The sequence below is a fragment of the Piliocolobus tephrosceles genome, chromosome 12, assembly GCF_002776525.5.
Source record: "Piliocolobus tephrosceles isolate RC106 chromosome 12, ASM277652v3, whole genome shotgun sequence".
NCBI lineage: Eukaryota > Metazoa > Chordata > Mammalia > Primates > Cercopithecidae > Piliocolobus > Piliocolobus tephrosceles.
Genome location: NC_045445.1, coordinates 23213723 through 23231949, shown reverse-complemented (window position 1 = coordinate 23231949; position 18227 = coordinate 23213723).

Sequence of the window (18227 nt, the reverse complement as noted above, 5' to 3'; positions counted from 1 at the left end):
CACTCAAAGATGAATAATGGTTGGTGAAATATTTGTTCTTGCATGTCTGAAAAATATTTTCCTTTTGCAACAACCTTCAGCCCTCCAACTTAAATTTTAGTCTTTCTTAGTATGATATTCTTGCTTCCAAATTATTTTTTCTCATGAATTTGACGCTAATCCATTACTATTTCCTAATATGAGTATTGCTAACGAGCAATCTGATACTAGCCTGGTTCTCTTTCCTGTGCAGGTAGCCTGCTCATTGCTTTGGATACTTTCACAAATTTTGTTTTCTTTATCCTTAGAGTTCTCAAATTTCGCCATGATGTGTCTTAGGTACAGATATCTTTGTACTAAAATATCTTTTTCAGTGACTGGTATGTGATTTTTATTTGAAGACTTTGTCTTTATTCAACTTTGAGAAATGTTTTACTATTATCAATGTTTTAGATCAATTTCCTTTTCAATTTTTCTTTGTTCTTCTTTAATTCCTAGTTACTCTGCTTCCTTGGGTATTAGTCCTGATTCGTGAGTTTGGTGACTCTATTTTATGGTGCTGGTTTTCCCCAAATGTTTGCGAATTTTATGTTAGTGCTTACCATGGGTTTTGAGAATCTCTGTTTGCTTCTAGATGACATTTCTGTTTCTCACAGCCTGAACACTCATCAAGATTTTGAGAAAGGACAGGTCATGCTGCTGAGTGGAGTGTATAAGTAGTTCATCTTCTGGGTATGAAGGCTTCCTGTTTCTCCTAGGTGTGGCCAACCACTTGGTCTTGCTTCTGCAACCTGCGTTGCTTTTCCAGCCCAAGCATCCAAAATACTTTTTCTAGCCTGAGAAACCATCTATGCTGCCCAGTACCTGACACAATTAGGCAGAGGAGAATGAATAAAACCACTCACCTGTTCAAACTGGGGTACCCTAACAAATATGATTTTCCTGTGGCTTCCATATACCACCTTTTTCTCCTGTCTCTGGGCTGGGAGATCATATGGAGTCATAGCCACCTTATTCAGTCATCCTCCACTGCGAATGTTTTAGGCTATGCTTTCCTCCATTAATTTTATTCCCTTTACCTTTTGACTCAAAAGGATTCCTCAAAATGTATGACAGGCAAATATATTTCTTATTTTTAATTTCTGTTGTGAATATATTAATTTTGAATATATATTTTCTGTCATTTATAGAGATTAGGAGCTGGAGAGGAAAGCAGCCATGTGAGCCTAGTCTACCTTTAGTCACTTTCTACAGGGATAGGTCTGCTATAGTCATGCTTGCTTTCTCCTTAATTAGGGAAAAACCTGCAATACACGCCAGACACGGTAGCTCACGCCTGTAATCCCAGCACTTTAGGAGGCCAAGGTGGGCGGATCACGAGGTCAGGAGTTCGAGACCAGCCTGACCAACATAGTGAAACCCCGTCTCTACTAAAAATACAAAAAAAAAAAAAAAAAAATTAACTGGGTGTGGTGGCGCATGCCTGTAATCCCAGCTACTCAGGAGGCTGAGGCAGGAAAATCGCTTGAACCCAGGAGGCAGAGGTTGCAGTGAGCAGAGATCGCACCACTGCACTCCAGCCTGGGTGACAGAGCTAGACTCTGTCTCAAAACAAACAAACACACACACACACACAAACGGAAAAACCCACCTCCAATACAGAAACAACTTTATGGGAAGTACTTCATACAAACTATGAAATTGTGAGCAAAGTCTAACATCCCATAAGATGATGGCTTGTGAGGAATGCCCTGGGCCCAAAGGGAGTGATTCTAATAGGCCACAAAAAAAATGAACTACAATTACTTTTAAAGTTTGCTAATGTTAAACCATGAATCCACATACAGTGCAGAATGTACTAAATTCTTGAACAACATTGTAGGCTGATTGTTTTCATAGAACATTGACTTAAGATACCTAAGTTTCAAGCTGGACATGGTGGCATATGCCTGTAGTCCCAGCTACTCGGGTGCCTGAAGAGGGAAGATCACTTGAGGCCAGGAGTTTGAGGTTACAGGGCATTGCGATCATGCCTGTGAATAGTCACTGAACTCCAGCTTGGGCAATATACCGAGACCCCATCTCCATTAAAAATAAATAAATATACACACAAGTAAATAAATAAATAGGCCTATGTTTAACGCTTCTGCTTGAAAGAATAAAGAAAAGGTAGTTTTAAAATGGAAAGTCATAAACATCCAAATCTTAAAAATTCATGAATTTAGATCATATTAGAAGTAGTACTGGTCAGATAGTTTGGTGGAGATGGAGAGAGAGAGTGTTTTGCAATGTCAGAGTGGCTTCATTAAACACAAAAGGAGAAGTGATTTGCAGCTGAAAATTTCAGATTCACTATAAAATTAACATACGTGCCCGATGGGTTCTCATCTAATAAAACTGAGAGAGAGTGCTTTGTATCCTAAAGGCAAAACAACTTAATAAAATTAATCTATCGTGCTCCTAGTGCTTAGGTACTGCAAGGCTTCAATGATGCATTTTTCATTAAGTGACTGGGTAAATATAATTCTCTGTGTTAGAAAGTCTGAGTCCTTATTCTAATTTATTGAAATTAGAAATAAAGAACTAACTTAGTGACTCATCAGTGTTGGGAAGACAAAGGAGAGGGCACCGTTTTATGGTGGCCCCTGTGACTAGAAGAAGGGCAGTATGAATTTTTATTGGGCTTGAACCAACAGGACTCTTCCAGGACTCATTTATTCTTCCCAGACACCTTTGTCTCAATTTTAGGGGCTAGACAAACTCCATACTACCCTCCTTTAAATATTCGAATGTGCATTGAACTCTCTGCCTTTATGTAAGGGGCAGACTGAGTCAGGAAAAAGGAGCTAGAGTCTGACCTTTGTATTTCTGTCATGTTTTACAGAGTAATCCCAGCAAGGGAAAGAACTGACTTGGGGCAGGGTCAGCCTAGCTAGTGTTATCTTTGTGTGTGTTGGAAGGACGAGAGAGGGTTAATGAGAAGGCATCTGCTTGGGTTGATGTGAAAAGAACCCTGTGACAAAGATCTCGTATCCCAAAAGTTATACCTCACCTGCCTGCCCCTTCCACCACAGGTTTCCAACATTAGTTAGTCATTCAGTCCCTTGGAAAAACAGAAGTCTCCTTTTAACATGCAAGTGCTCTCAGGAGGTATAAATTGTTCGTGTCTCACAAGTCCTCTCAAGCGCTGGAGTCAAATAAGACTTATGCCCCCAATTGTCACTTATCTTAGGTAAATTCTTAACCTGTCTTAGCCTCAGCTAAGCCATCTGCCAAATGGAGATGATAATCTCTACCTCAAAGGTTGTTTTGTTAAATGAAAAGCAAATGTGAAAGTACCCAAGAAAGTGCCTGACATGCATCAGATGTGTCCTTACCTTCTGTCACTTGATCTGTATCAGTCAACTGAGGAGGGAGGTGGCAAAATGGAGTGTAGAAGTGGCTCCCAAAGAATCTAGAGGAGTAGGCCCAGGCAGGAAAAGCAAAATACAGAAAGGCCAACTCTGACTCAGAATTATTTCCAGGGTTGGGATTTCTGTGGGTCAAAGTGCTGAAATAACATGCAGTAACAGTTCAAGCCTGCTGTTAAGTAGCATTAGCACGATGGTTCAAAAAAGGACTTTGTGACTCAGCCTTGGTTCTCAACATAGTGGAGAAGAACTCTGCTTATCAATTATATGACACTGGGCAAGTTACTAATTTGGCTGAGCCTCAATTACCTCCTCTGTAAAATTAAGAATATAATAGTGCTTTCCTTAGAGTTATTGTTAGGCTTAAATGTGTTACTATGCATACAGTGGCTGGCACAAAGTAAGTGCTCAGTAAATGTAACTTGTCATTAGTATCACCAGTAACTCCACTATTATTATTATTTTATCTTCCAGAGTTAATAAATTATTTGTAAGTTCCAGAGCTCTTAGTCCTCGGACCAGATTTCAGATGAATTTGGGAGAAAACTAAAGATTTTTTTCTAGTGTTACCCTACTTCTTATTTCAGAGTCTTTTTAGGACTGGTGGCAGCCCCCACCCTCAAGGGTTCAGTGTCTTATTTCCCTTTCTATTATTTGCCTTTTCATAAACTCTGCCCTCAGAGTTTCTGGAGGGAAGACTCCAACACGAATTCTTGCTAATATATGAATGGGTGTTAACTCAAATCCTGCACCTTCCATTGAATTTACACTTTTAATAAAGGCAGTCTCTTAATTTCAGAGACCATTAGTTATTTTATTCCCTTCAACTCCAGGGATAGATTAGCAATAAACAAATGGCTTATGTACAGACTTTTATGGTCAATTTTTCATACAAACTAGTAAATGAAAAACAGCTTGTGATGGGAGAAGCTCAGACGAACTTGACCAGGGCATGTGAGGAATGACTTGGGCCCAGAGAGAGAGATTCTAATAAGCCAGGAAAATGACTTTCTTAACCCCCATTGTTCATTGACGTCAAGTCCAAAACGCACAAGCCTGGGTGCTGAGCAGGCTTGCAAGTTTACTTGTCAAACCAATTTAAGACCCCTGACATTTGGGTTTCTTTTTAGCCAGGCAAAATAGGGGAGAGGGAATTTTACAATATATATTTTAAAACGTCAAATCAGAAGGATGCTGAGATTCATCTTGGCATTTTTATTTTACCATTTGCTTCCCCAAAGTACTTTTAATCAGGTGAATGTTAAGTTTGGGGTCAGTAGAGGACGAGAAGGCATGTTGGGCACCAGAATCAACTATTAGATTTTTTTTTTTTTAAGGAAAACATAATATCCAAATGCTCTTTCAAGCTACAATTCTCGGAGATACTCCAAAGAAATTAGCCCTTAATTGGCTCATGTGATCTTCTCTAAGTAGTTATCTACAAATATATCCAATAGGTCCAGAAAGTTCAGACTGCTGAGGCTGAGAAGAGGTGAGTGGGATGATGTATTTCGTGATTAAGCAGCTTGGTATATTAAAGTGTCATTGTTAGAGCATGAGTTGTAAGTGCTCTTCTCCATGTGCCCCTCTCACTCCTTGTTCCCCAGTGATCCCTCTTGTACCCCTGGATGGTCTTTACTTCTTTCTGGCCTTCCTCTCAAAACTTGTTTTTATAGACGTGTTTGTGTGTGTGTGTGTGTTTGTGTGTGTGTGTCTGTGTGTGCGTGTGCGCACTTGCATTTGCATTCAATCAGACAACAAAAATTCCCACTGTGATGTGAACGAATAAAAAACCCCAGTTCAACAAGATATTTGCATTTTAATAAAGAATATGAAGTCCTAAAGATAGAATTTCAGGCACTAGTAATTATGGAGTAGGGGGCTTCTTGGCCAGATGGAGCTTTATTATGTTTCTTTTTACCATGTGCCTGCAATATTTAATTAGGGTCTATTCACATCTATCTAGCCTTTTTAATCATCTGGCTTGCATAAGAGGTTATAGGTAGCAGGGAGTAGCTGATGTGAAGAGGTCTCACTGGGTTAGCAGTAGACTTAGCAAAATGTGGCACATATAGGCTATTAATTTTATTTAAGTAGGCTTTGTTCACCAACAGAGGAAGTTGAAATAGTACCTGGCATTCATTCCACATTCTGGCATTCTATAATAGCAAGTGCTATCATGTATCAGGCATAGTGTTAAATGTTGAGCCCCAATCATTAATAAGATAATGGTTATTTTCTTGGAAGAACTCAAAGTCCAGTGGGAAAGACAAGTAAACATTAAAAAACACAAAGTGATTGGACAACTGGCTAGCTACTTGAATAAAATATCTGGATCCCAAGTTACTATTCACCGAAATAAATTATGGATTGATCAACAGTTTCAATATTAAAAGACAGAAAAACTACAAGGTACTAAATGAAAACATGGTGATTGCTTTTATAATCTTGCAATAAAAGAAACATTTCTAAGTAAGCATGTTAAAAAAAACTGACTATATATATATATATGAAAAATTTGATACAGTTGACTACATAAATACTATCATTTCTGTATGGCAGAAATAAATAATTAGGCAAGTCAAAAGGCAAATGACAAACTAAGAAAAAAATATGTATGACAAAAATGACAGCAGACTACTTTTAAAAATATACCTGAAGCATTTACAGTTCATGAAGGGAAAAGACTCTAGAAATCGGATAAGGAATCTTAACAGAAAAAGAAATATAAATACCCAATGGATAGAAAAATTCTGCTCAAACTTGCTTATAATTGTTTAAAGACAAATCAAAACAATGGGTTATAATTTTCCCCTATCACATTTAAAATATGATGAAGTTTTATAGAACAATGTTTCTGAGGCTGTAGGGATGCAGTAACTCCCATGCACAGTCAAAGTAAAACTTGGAGCTATATATTTGGAGGGCAATTTGACATATTTATCAAAGTTGTAAAAGGCCATAATCTTTAACCCAACAATTCTAGTTTTAAGAATTTATCCCTAGGGCACATTTACATAAACAAGTAAATACACATTTGTAAAAAGGATGTTCATTATAACATTGTTTCTAATAGCAAACCAAAGCAAAACAAAACAAGCACAGCAGTACCAAACCAAAACAACAATAGAAAAAATAAGACAGTCTCCTCAATAGGTAAGTGAATCACGGTACATCCATCCTTTGAATAGTATGTAACAGATTAAATATATGTGTGTGTGTGTGTGTGTGTGTGTGTGTATTCTCTGATATGGGAAGTGCTCCTAGATACATTGAATGAAAAAAGCAAGGTGCAGAACAGTATGATCTGATCTGTGTGACAACAAAGCATATGCAGATATTCTTGCATATGCGTTAAACAATTCTGGAAAAATACACGAGAAACTGTTAACAGAGAGCTTACCTCTGGAGATTAAGACTGTGGTGGGAGGCTTTGATATGGACATATTCTACTTTTCATTTCATAATCTAGTGTACAGTTTGCATATTTTAACCATGTGCATTTATTACTATTACCGTTCTTTGTTATCACTAAATAAATATTATTTTATATATAAGTGAAATATAATGCACACCAACTCCAATTATAACATATGTGTAAATATATAGACAGAAAGCTAGACCACTACACAGGCTACTCTAACAGCATAGGAGATGGTCACCTAAGCCAAATTATGTCACCATCATGGTTGCTGGCAAGGGGAGGCTTACTGGAAGAAGGTGATATCTGCACTGCATTGTGATTGATGACCAGGAATTAGGTGAAGAAGAGAGTTGTAGGGGTTACTCCAAGAAAATACATGTTATTCTATATTCTATATGTTATTGTAGAGAACAGTAACATAAAGAAATTATTGGTTGGGAGCTGCAGTATGGTAGGGGATGTTAGGTTGGAGAGTGGGAGCAGTTGAAGTTGGAGATAGAAACAGAGACTAGAGATTTTGAAGGGCTTTGCCTGCCATGCTAACTATATTAGACTAAAGTCTCAGGGACTAGTTTTCTTGAAAATGATGGACTAAAAGATTCACACTGCGGTGTAAATAAATAAAAACAGGTATTTGCATTTTAATAAAGCACAGAATGTTCCACAGGTCCAATTTCAAGCATTGGTAATTAGGGAAGAGGAATCTCCCTCATGTCTCTCAGTTCACACATTTATGACAGGATGACACACCTGGTACCCAGGTTGTCTGGGTACCAGACTGTTCTACTCAGTAGGGAACTTGCCACCCTTCTGGAGGTGAGGGAGGATTCTATTTTCCAGAAGCCCCCTAGTCCATCACTGGTAATAAGAAGCCAGGGATAGAGAGTGGCTCCCATGGCAACCAGTGCCCACAGCCCTGTAAACACTTTAGCTGAGAGGGACTGGGAGGCAAACAGGTGTTCTAACCAGCTAGGTCTGCTGGTTTCTTTCTATTGCTACCACATGGTCCAGGGGAAAGTGCATAGATTCTGCAGTAAGGCAAACCTGGGTTTCATACTGGCTTTGTTACTCACTAGCTCTGTAACTCCGGGCAAGTTACTTAATCTTTCAGAATTGCAAGTCTCTTGTAGAGTTGTGTGAAATAATGTATTTTAAGCACTTAGCACAGTGCCTGATGTGTAGGAAGAAATTGATGAGTGTTAGCTTTTGTAATCATGACTATTCCCACTTCTGCATGAACCCACTAAGGATTGTTATAGTCTTTGTCATATTTATTAAATTATCATTATCCATTTTTGCCCATGAGTCTTCCAAGAACTTTTGTCCTCTTTCTCCAGCAGTCCACCAAATATTACTATTATTATTATTATTCCTTCTTCCCTATAACCCTGTTGACGATTATTGTTCCTGTTGTCATTATTATTATGAAGGTCGCTGATGTTATTATTTCCCCTTCCCTGCGAGCCTCCTGACTCCACCTTATGACTCCTGACTCCACCTCGTGACTTCTCCAGGCCCCACCACTGGAGGGAGCAGCAGAGCTAAAGCACTGTCCTGCCTTCCAGAGCCTCCTGGCTTGCTTTTAGCATGTGGAGAAGAGGGCCAACAAGGCAGGAATGAATGGATTTCCAAGCTCTGCTTCCCCTCCTACCTTTCCTTCTGTGCTCGCCAAGGTCCCAGAGTCTCCTACAGTTTGGGGTTTGTGTACTCTCATCTTTTCTTCCTTGTTGGAGTGATTGAAATAAATAAGTTCAACCAATAGGTGATAGCAAGTCAGCTTGAGTTTCACCAGAAAGTGTAGGAGGACCTAGGTATCAAGAGAAGGTGAAAGAATTCTTCAGATGTGGATGGAGTCTATGAGCTGCAGATCCAGAATTTCTGAGAAGATATGAATGCGAGATAATGAAAGTTACTTCTTTTTCCTGAGCTCTTACACTGTGCTAAGCACTTAACATCCTTATTGCACTCATAAGAGTGTTGACACTCATTATTCTCCTCCTGCAGATGAGGATGCTGAGGCAGGAGAAATTAAGAGACTTGTCTAAGGTCACAGGCTTGTCTGCCTCCTGGGCTAGGGACTTTAATCTCTACCTTAAGCTGCAGCTTAAAGAGAAAGAAAAAGAAAACAAACTTGAAGTTGAGCAAGCCTGGGGCAGAGACAGCTCAAGGTTATTTCTCTTCATATTTCAATGATAATCTCAGATTGTGATTTTTAGAATTTTTCTCTTGTATTTTCCTTTTAAATGTGTTATGGCTTTGTAGCCTTTAACTTTTGTTTGCAGTTAGTATCCTTTGAACTTCATTATCTGTTTTCTCTATGTTTTCTAAGAGAAAAATCTGTAGAAAAAAATAATTACAGCTACCATTTATGGATTACCTTTCGCATGCTAGGCAATTTACAGACATCATAGTGAATCCTCTAACAACTCTCAGGACTGGGTCTATTATTATTCACTTCAGCTTTACAAAAAGAGAGGCTGAGACTCAGCAAGTTTTCATGGCTTGTCCAAGGACGTGCAGTTGATAAGTGGCTAAGTGGAAGATTCAAACCCTAGGCTCTTTCACTCCAAAGCTCATGTTCTTCCCAACACTATAAAACTGACTGCTTGTGTACCATGCTATCTCAAAAGGGTTTATGGCTTGCTTTTGGTTAGACAAGGAAGAAAGAAAAGAATCACTGTGCGTTAGCCTTGGGAGGAGGATGAGTGGGAGCTGTTTAACAGAGAGCGCAGAACAATGCCCAGGGCCCATGGAAGAAAGAGGAAAATGGTGAGCTGTTGGCAGAGTAAGAAGCATCCCCAGAAATTTGTGTCAACAAACCCCTCACCCCGAAGTTGTTGCCTTCAGTAGTGTGACCCTTGAACCACTGGATGGCATCTGGAACTAAGATGTGATACCAGATGGGTTATTTCCCCTCTCTCTCTGACACAACTAGGCAGACAGAAGGTTTAGAATAAAATGTTGGAACAATTTTGCGAGGTTCGAAGGACGTAAGGAGTAGGAACAAGCTCATTTCTGAAGAAGGAGAAGGTAAATGAAATATCATGTTTTCTTTGTCTTCAGGAGGTCTCCAGGAGGGGATGAGTCACTGGAAAATCTTTTGACAGGGCCTTTAATGAAAAGCACTCAAGAACTTCTAATGCTCCCTACCAGGTCTTCCCTTATTAAGTCCCCTAATGTGTGACCAGTGTGTAAAGCAAAGGGATTTGCCCCAAGTTGACTCTCTGATGTTGTAAAATGGTCAGTAGTGTAATAATGGTGACCCTATTAGCAGATCTCAAAGTGGCCTTTTTCCATGTTGTCCCAAAGGATTGTCAGGCCTGGCGCCAGCAAGAATTGCTGCTGGGGGAGGAATCTCGCCTAGAACTTTTTTGAGACCTGCCACCATCCAGTCTGCTCTTTGTTCCTCTTTGAGACTGGCCTCATTTGGCTGTTCTCCCTCTGGTATGCCCCTAGCTAGAGTGCCAGCCAAGCTGTTGCCCTTCACACACCCCACCCGCAGACCGATATGCTCGCTCCCTTTGCTTAGCTGCCAGGGAGAGGATTTATATCAAGATTGCTCAACTAGGAAATGCCGAGTTCCATACAATTCCAATGCTTGCTTTCTGTTACATTTTTGTTATTTCATAGTCTTGACCTTTAACCTTTATGTCGGGAAATTCTCATGGATGAGTCTACCTTTGAATGATTTGTCTTTCAGTCTCATGTTTAATATTCTGTGTCTCGAATTATTTTAGATGCCTGGGCTAGCCTGCCTCTGCTCTCATTGACCCGCTATCAATAAACACAGGATTTGCTTAACAGTAAGGCATATTCTGTTTTATGTGTATACTAACTCTGATCAAAATAGAGATGTTTATAAATGGAGTTCTCTATGGAGGTCTAAGCCAAACCACAACCTGGGCATTTCTACAGTACTTTGTAAATTGTTGTGCAAGTGGTAGTGTTAGATAAAATAACACACTGGGGGAAAAGTGAGTTTTTATTGCTATAAAACTATTTTAACCTAACTTTCCTCCCACACATGTCACCCTTCTGGCCCCTCAATTGTGGTAGTAGGCAGCAGTAGGAGAGTGAAAGTAACCCTAATATCACCAACATTGAAATACAGTCTCTTAAGGCGATACTCTGAGTCAACAACATTTTAACAAGAAAGATTGTCTTTACGTATAGGCCTGTAGTAGGCAGGTGGGAACCTACACTTAAGCAGTTGCATGAGCCAGCAGATAATTTTTGAGGTCTAGCTTTAAAAGAGTGTGCTCAGCCTTGGCTGTGTATGGGAATAACCTGAGGACTTTAGGAATACTAATTCCTGGGTCCCAACCCCAGAGACTTTAATTTAGGTAATCCAGTGGGGTGGGACACAATCTGGTCATAGGGATTTTAAAGAGCTCTTTTGGTGATTATAGTATGTAGCCAAGGTCTAGAACCATTAATCTAGAGCCTTGTTGCACAAAGTATGATATGTGTGCCAATAGAATGAACATTACCTAGGAGCTTGTGAGAAACGCAGATAATCGGGCCCTGCCCCAGACCTACTGAATCAGAATGTACATTTTAACAGAGTGCCCTGGTGATTCATATGCACATTAAAGTTTGAGAGGCACTGCTCTAGAAGTGTCAGCTCTTGAAAAGCACACCCTGGACAGAACACTAGCGTAGTCAACCAACATGCCCGCTGGCATTCTGGGTTTTCTAAAATACGACAAATAAACCCTATGACATCAATTGCAGAGGGAGTATCTACATCAGTCTAAGAAAGATGAACTCTCCCACTACAGAAAAATGAGAGGAAAAGACGACTTAGCATGTAGCACTGTTTCTTTCTGGTCTATCTTGTAAGCTTGGATTCTTTTGCTGGTAGTCTTCAAAGACTCATGGATAAGGAGAGAGATGCCAAAAGACTAAATAAAACAATGATTTTCCCCCCAAAGCAAGGAGAATCTACAAATGGTAGCCTAGTGAGTTTGACGTCGGTCCCCAGCAAACTTCTAGAATAGATTATTAAGAAGATGATTTCTGAGCCCTTAGAAAGAGACTTACTAATCACTAGAAACCAGCGTGGGTTCATTAAGAACAAGTCATGCCAGACTAAGCTCATTTCCTTTTGGATGGGCTTACAAGAGGAAGGTGCAAAAATTGTTTACCTGGGCTTCAGCAAGGATCTTAACAAACACTTCTGTGATGTCCTTTCAGATAAGGTGGAGAAATGGGGACTAGCTGAGAGTATGGATAGTTGAATGTTTAACTCGTTAAATGATCATATACAAAATGTATGGATTTAATGAATTATTGTTAACCCAGAAAGACACTTGGATCAGGTTAAGATGTTGACCAAATTTAGGACTAAGACAAAGCTTGGAGGGATATTTGTATACATTGTATAACAGAAAATAACAATGTTCATTGTTGTCATCACCAGGCCTTACATTGGCATAATACTTTTCTAGTTACAGAGCACTTTCACATATATTGTTTCATTTGATCTTCCCCACAACCCTGCAAAATCAGAATAGTGATTATGTCCATTTTACAGATAGGAAAACCGAAGTTGAAAGATTCAGTAATTTGTCAAGTGGACAAATACCTATAAAGATACCACATGTTCTCACTCATATGTTGGTGCTAAAAAAAAAAATTGAAGTCATGCGGAGATAGACAGTAGAATGGTGGTTACCAGAGGCTGGGAGGGTAGTTGGGGGTGGGGGGGATAAAGTGGAGGTAGCTAAGGAATACAGAAATACAGTTAGATAGAAGGAGTAAGATCTAGTGGTTGGTAGCACAATAGGGTGACTATAATTAACAATAATTTGCTGTATATTTTAAAATAACTAAAAGGGTGAAATTGGAATGTTCCTAACACAAAGAAACAGTAAGTGCTTAAGGTGATGGATATCCCAATTACCTGGATTTGATGAGTACACATGGTATGCCTGTATCAAAACATCACATGTACCCTATAAATATATACAATTGTTATGTACCCATAATTAAAAATAAAAATGCAAAAAGTTTTTTAAAATGAACATTTAAAAAACCGTATATTTGAGGCAAATATAAAGTTTTATGTATCAGCTTCAAAACTAGCTGCATGAACTCAGAGTGAAGGCAAGGTTTAGCAGTAATTCTATATAGGGCATGACAGTTTTAGTTAACTTCAAACTTAGTACTAGCTCACAGTGTTAAGTGGTTGCTCAATATGCTATTGAGTTCTCAGGGGTCTATTAATGAAAGTACAGTGTCCATCACATTGGAGGTGATAGTTTCTTTGCTTCCAAAGTTAATCAGAACATCTCTAAGGTATTGTTTTACTCTCATTGTCGCATTTCCAAAAAAAAAAAAAAAAGATGTTTTATCTGGAAAAATGAAGATTTAAGGAAGAATTTTGTGAAGGTAGCTCTTGGGACACTAAAAAGTTTCCTGACCACTATAGTTACCTGATAATTGAAGGATAACCATTATTTACAGTTAGTAATGCCCCTATCCCACCCCCTGCCTCTAGAAGAGTTCAAGCAGAGGCTGATCAGCCTCTTGTTTGGTATATTGTAGAAAGTTTGTGCATTGTATCATCTCTGATGGCTCTTCTAATTCTAACATTTTCCAAGTCTAGAATTCCTTCACTGTGTCTGGATAAATATGGTCAAGTCCAACTTTGGGGCATCAGTTGATGAATTCCCCAAGACTGGGGTCAAAAAGGAGCAATGGCTTGAGTAATAATTCTGCAAATTAAGGAATCATTTGCTAGTTTTGACAGATTTCTTGCCAAGTGCCACTTTTTACAGGATTTGTCTCAAGCTCAGAATTAATTTTGGCCTCTGATGTACATTCTGCTAGCCTGTGATTCCATGTAGATCGTTCTTGGACCATTTGCATAAGGTACCAAAGATGGCCTTCTGAAATAACCATGGATTTCACCACGAAAACCATCCTTCATAGGCTAATAACTCATGAATGGCTCGAATTTCTCCACAAATTCTTACCACACCCAGTTGAAAACATGACTCTAGCCAGGGTCCTGTAGAGTTAATTTACCACATAATATGATCGTTTTGGCTTAGGTTCTATTGTTTGGGATGGGGAGGGGCTTGAGGGAATATCTTTCTTCTCCAGACCTGTTGCCACTAGTCATGTGGTTTCCTTTTCAGGGATTTCCCCAGAATGGAGAGTGTCTCATCACACTGGCTCCCTCCTCAGCTTTGGAATCACTTCATCTCTGTCACGGAGGGAAGTTGAAAGAATTTGGTCTACAGCAGACCAGAGTGGTGTGGACTTCTGGGAGGGAAGGGGAGAGATCGAGACTAAATTTGGGAATGTATGAGTCTTCCTTCTCAATGATCCTACAGGTCAGCTTCCATGCATAAGTGGGGCCTGGACTAGATTTCCACAGGAGGGCTACAGGTTTTGTTGGACAATGATGATGAGTTAGGCCAAGGTACCTCCTTCCCTTGAGAGTTGCAGAGCCAGGATCTCAGAGAAACCTGAGACAGCATAATTTCGTGGTTATAAACACAATCTTTGAAGCCAGACTGTCTTGGTCCAAATCTTGTCCCTAACACTTGCTAGCTGTGTGACCTAGGCAGCTTACTTAACTTCTATGTGCCTCCATTTCCTGTTTCGTAAGGAATGTGAATGGTGATAGCACCTACCTCATAGATTTGTTGTGAGTATTAAGATGCATAATAAATGTAAAGCACTAGAACAAGGTCTAACAAACATAAGTGTATGTGAGAGTTTGTTCAATAAAATATATAAAAGAGTAGGCTGAGAAGGTGGTCAATTTAGTAAAAATATTTATTGAATATCTACTGAGCCTCTGTTTTTTCATGTGTAAAATGGGGATAATAACAGCAAGGAATCTTACACAGGGTTGCTGTTAAGAGAAAATGAGACAATGCCTATAGATCTGACACATAGAGAGGAGCTCACTAGATGGTAACACATGACTTCTGTAAGCTGGGATCCATAAGATTAAACCCAACAAAAATAAATGTCAAGTCTACATTTTAGTTAAAAACCCAATTTCAAAATAACACATCACTTGCACAAGTAAAGGACAAGAAAGGATTGAATTGGCAAGAGCTTGTGTGAAAAAGAGCTGTGGATTTTAGTTGACCACAAGTTTCCTGTGAGCCAACAGTGTGCTCTGGCTGTCCAAGGGCTGATGTAATTTTATATGACATTAATAGAAATGGTGAGTTGAGATTCCGGCCAGTGATGGTTCCCTGTTCTCTTTACTCTGTGCTGTTCAGATTGCGGCAGATGGTCAGGACTTTATCCTACTTACAATATTCCTGGACGGACAATGACAAGCTCATTGACAAACTGTCCAGAAGTAGTGACCTGGGTTGGGGGGAATTGGCAAACTCTTTCCTGAAGATGAGATGAAAATAATCTGGGGAGGGAAACACTAAGGCAATATTTGAAACAGTTCCTTCTTCTAGTGAAAATGTTTACAGAACACACCCCACATCCAATCTGTCAGCAAATTCTGTTGGTTCTTTCCTCAAATTGTATCAATATTCTGACCATTTCTCATTGCCTCTTCTGCTACCGTCCTGACCTAAGCCAGCCTGTCTTGCCAGAATTACTACAATAGTCTCCCAGCAGATCTCTCTGCTGTCACTCTGGCCCCCTCTGTCTGCTCTCCAAACAGAAGGCTGGAGGGCCCTATTTAAATATATCTCCAGTGGCTTCCTATTTCATTCAGAGCATAAATCAAAGTCCTCATAAAAGCCTACAAGGGCTTTCTGGGCCTGGTTCCTATTACCTCTGTGACTTCAACTCTTACTCTGTTCTTTGCTTACTATACTCCAGTCACACTCCTTTACTCACATTCCTCAAACCAGCCAGGCATTCTCCTGTCTCAGGGCTTCTGCATCTGCTGTTCCCTCTGACCAAAACCCACTTTGCCTAGATATTCGCACATCTTGCTCCTTCACGTCCTTCAAATTGTAATTCAAGCATTACCTTCTCAATGAGGTCTTCTCGACCACCCTTTATAAATTGTCACAATCTCCCCCACAAAACACATCTCTGTATCTCCTTTCTCTGCTTCATTTTTCATTACAGCACTTATCATCATCTAATATTCCATATACTTTATACTTTATTACTGAGTATATTAATGGTTTGTTTTCCACACTAGGAGGGCAGGGATTGTTGTTTGTTTTTGTCACTACTGTATCCAATGCCCACAGCAGTGTTTGGCATACAGACAGCAGCCAATAAATATTTGTAGAATAAACAGATACATAAAATATATTGAAGAGGTGCTCTGTTTAAATCTGATAGGGGTAAGGTAGGCATGAACTCTGCCCTCTCTGGAACCTGAATAATTGAGAGTTAACTACATGAACACATTTGCACATGAATACTGGCCACACTCTAGAAGCACCACTGAGTGAGCACTACAGGACATGGCAGAGACAACTCCCATTTTCCAGACTTTGGAGGATTATTATGTGTAAGAAGCAGATTTCATTGGGGTTGCAACTTGAATCAGAACTAGAGCCAGTGAGTATGAAGGGAATACATACAGGTAGATACGGGATCAATAGAATGATTTGAGATTCTCAGGTTGTCTGATGAAGTGGTGAACTCTCTAGCTTTGGAAGAGTACAAGAAGAAACTGTATATCTCTCTGTTAGTCTTGCTATAAAAAAAGATTCTGAACTGGCTGGAGGATTGATTGGTTCATACCACCTTGACAATCTTTGTAGCTCTGAGATGCTACAGCCAAAAGTCAAAAGTATGTGAGCCCAAGGATGAGGGGTAATATATGTTTGTTTTTTTACAACTTGAGAGAGGTCTTTGGCCTTTCTTCCTGGAATCCCAGAGACGAATTTTCCTTGCAAAAGTTCATTCCATCCTAATTGCGATTCCATTTCCCAGAAATTATCTGATGCTGGGCTGATGATTAGTGGCCAGCCAGGGGTAAAGGGACTGATTCCCATGGCAACCAGGTTGAAAAAACATACCATGTGGAGAATTGTCAGCAATGAGCTACGTTTGCATTATAAATAGATATTTAATTCATTGAGATAGTTTGTGACGACTTCTGCATTATAAATAGGTACTTAATTCACATAGATAGCTCTGACAGCAAGTAGGAAAGTTAAACCCCAAAGCTGCTCTTTGTCTTTAAGTATTTCAGAGTTAATTGACAACTATTTTTTTCCTTCTAAAACATGTAGAACTTGGCTAAGTGAAAGAACAGTATATGTGAGTGTTTTTAGAAAGCCAAGTAACAGTCCAGGGTCACAATATTTATCCCTATTCGTTTCTCACTGAAAAATTTTTCAGAATTTTCCCTGAGTGCAAGAGTATCTCTCTTTGAATCCCTTTGACACAGGAGACCCTAGGTTCAATGTCTCGATTTCACAAGAGTCATTTCCTGTTGTGTTTGTCTCACCGTCGCACTGCTTTTCTAACTCAGAGGCATCTCAAAATTTCAGTCCTTGGCCCTCTGCTCTTATCTTCCCTTTTCTCTTTCCCTTGGTGAAAGCTAAAGCAATCAAATTATCACTTGCTACCTTACACAGCTGTACTAGCCTTGACAATGTACACTTTGGAACACCCAAATGTTGGAAAACAGAATCAGATCTGATCAAAGGACTTTTATCCTAAAACTGAGGACCAACTCTTTCCAGTGTTCAAAATGTACTGTTTGATTGAGGGTTAGAGACGGAGAGTATGAGGGCAAAAAGTGGTGTTCAGCAGCAAGCAACAACTAAGTTTGGCTAAACTAAAATATAAAAGTACTTTTGAAATGCAATTTTTACAAATACTATAATAAATTAGTATAAGCGACTAACAGAATCTCATCAAATGGAAATCAGAGTGCGACTTTGTACTTCTACATTCCAAAGAGCTTAATACAAATTAGTCTATGATACTCAGAGTGCTTCATTCTGTAAGGATTAAAGGAAATGGGATGCTTTTTTTTTTTTTTTCATTAACTTTCTGGGTAAATATGCTTCCTAATGCAAGCATATAGAGGAGTTGCTTTCTAAACTTTATTATAACCAGGGTTAAATAACTCACCAGGTGCTGTACCCTTGTACATTGCTCTATTGAACAGTGTTAGCTTAGAATTAAACAGTGCTGGGAGGCAAGTTTAACTTCTTTAGGGTCAGATTTGAAGGGGTCATGACCCCCTCTCAGACCCGTAGGTCAATTTTTCTGAGGTCTTTAACAAGGTTTGAAGAACTAGGTAAGCCACTCACTCCAATCCAAACGGCCTAATGGCCTACTGTGTACTGAATTCCCACTCATGGGGCAAGTGGCCTTCTAATCCAGGGGGAAAGGTCAGTCAGGGACTGAGAATGCGAGCTAGCCCCCACCCCTACCATTTCCCCATTTGGAATCCTGGGAGGCGGCACTAGCAGGTCCCTGTTCCAAATAATCCACCTCAT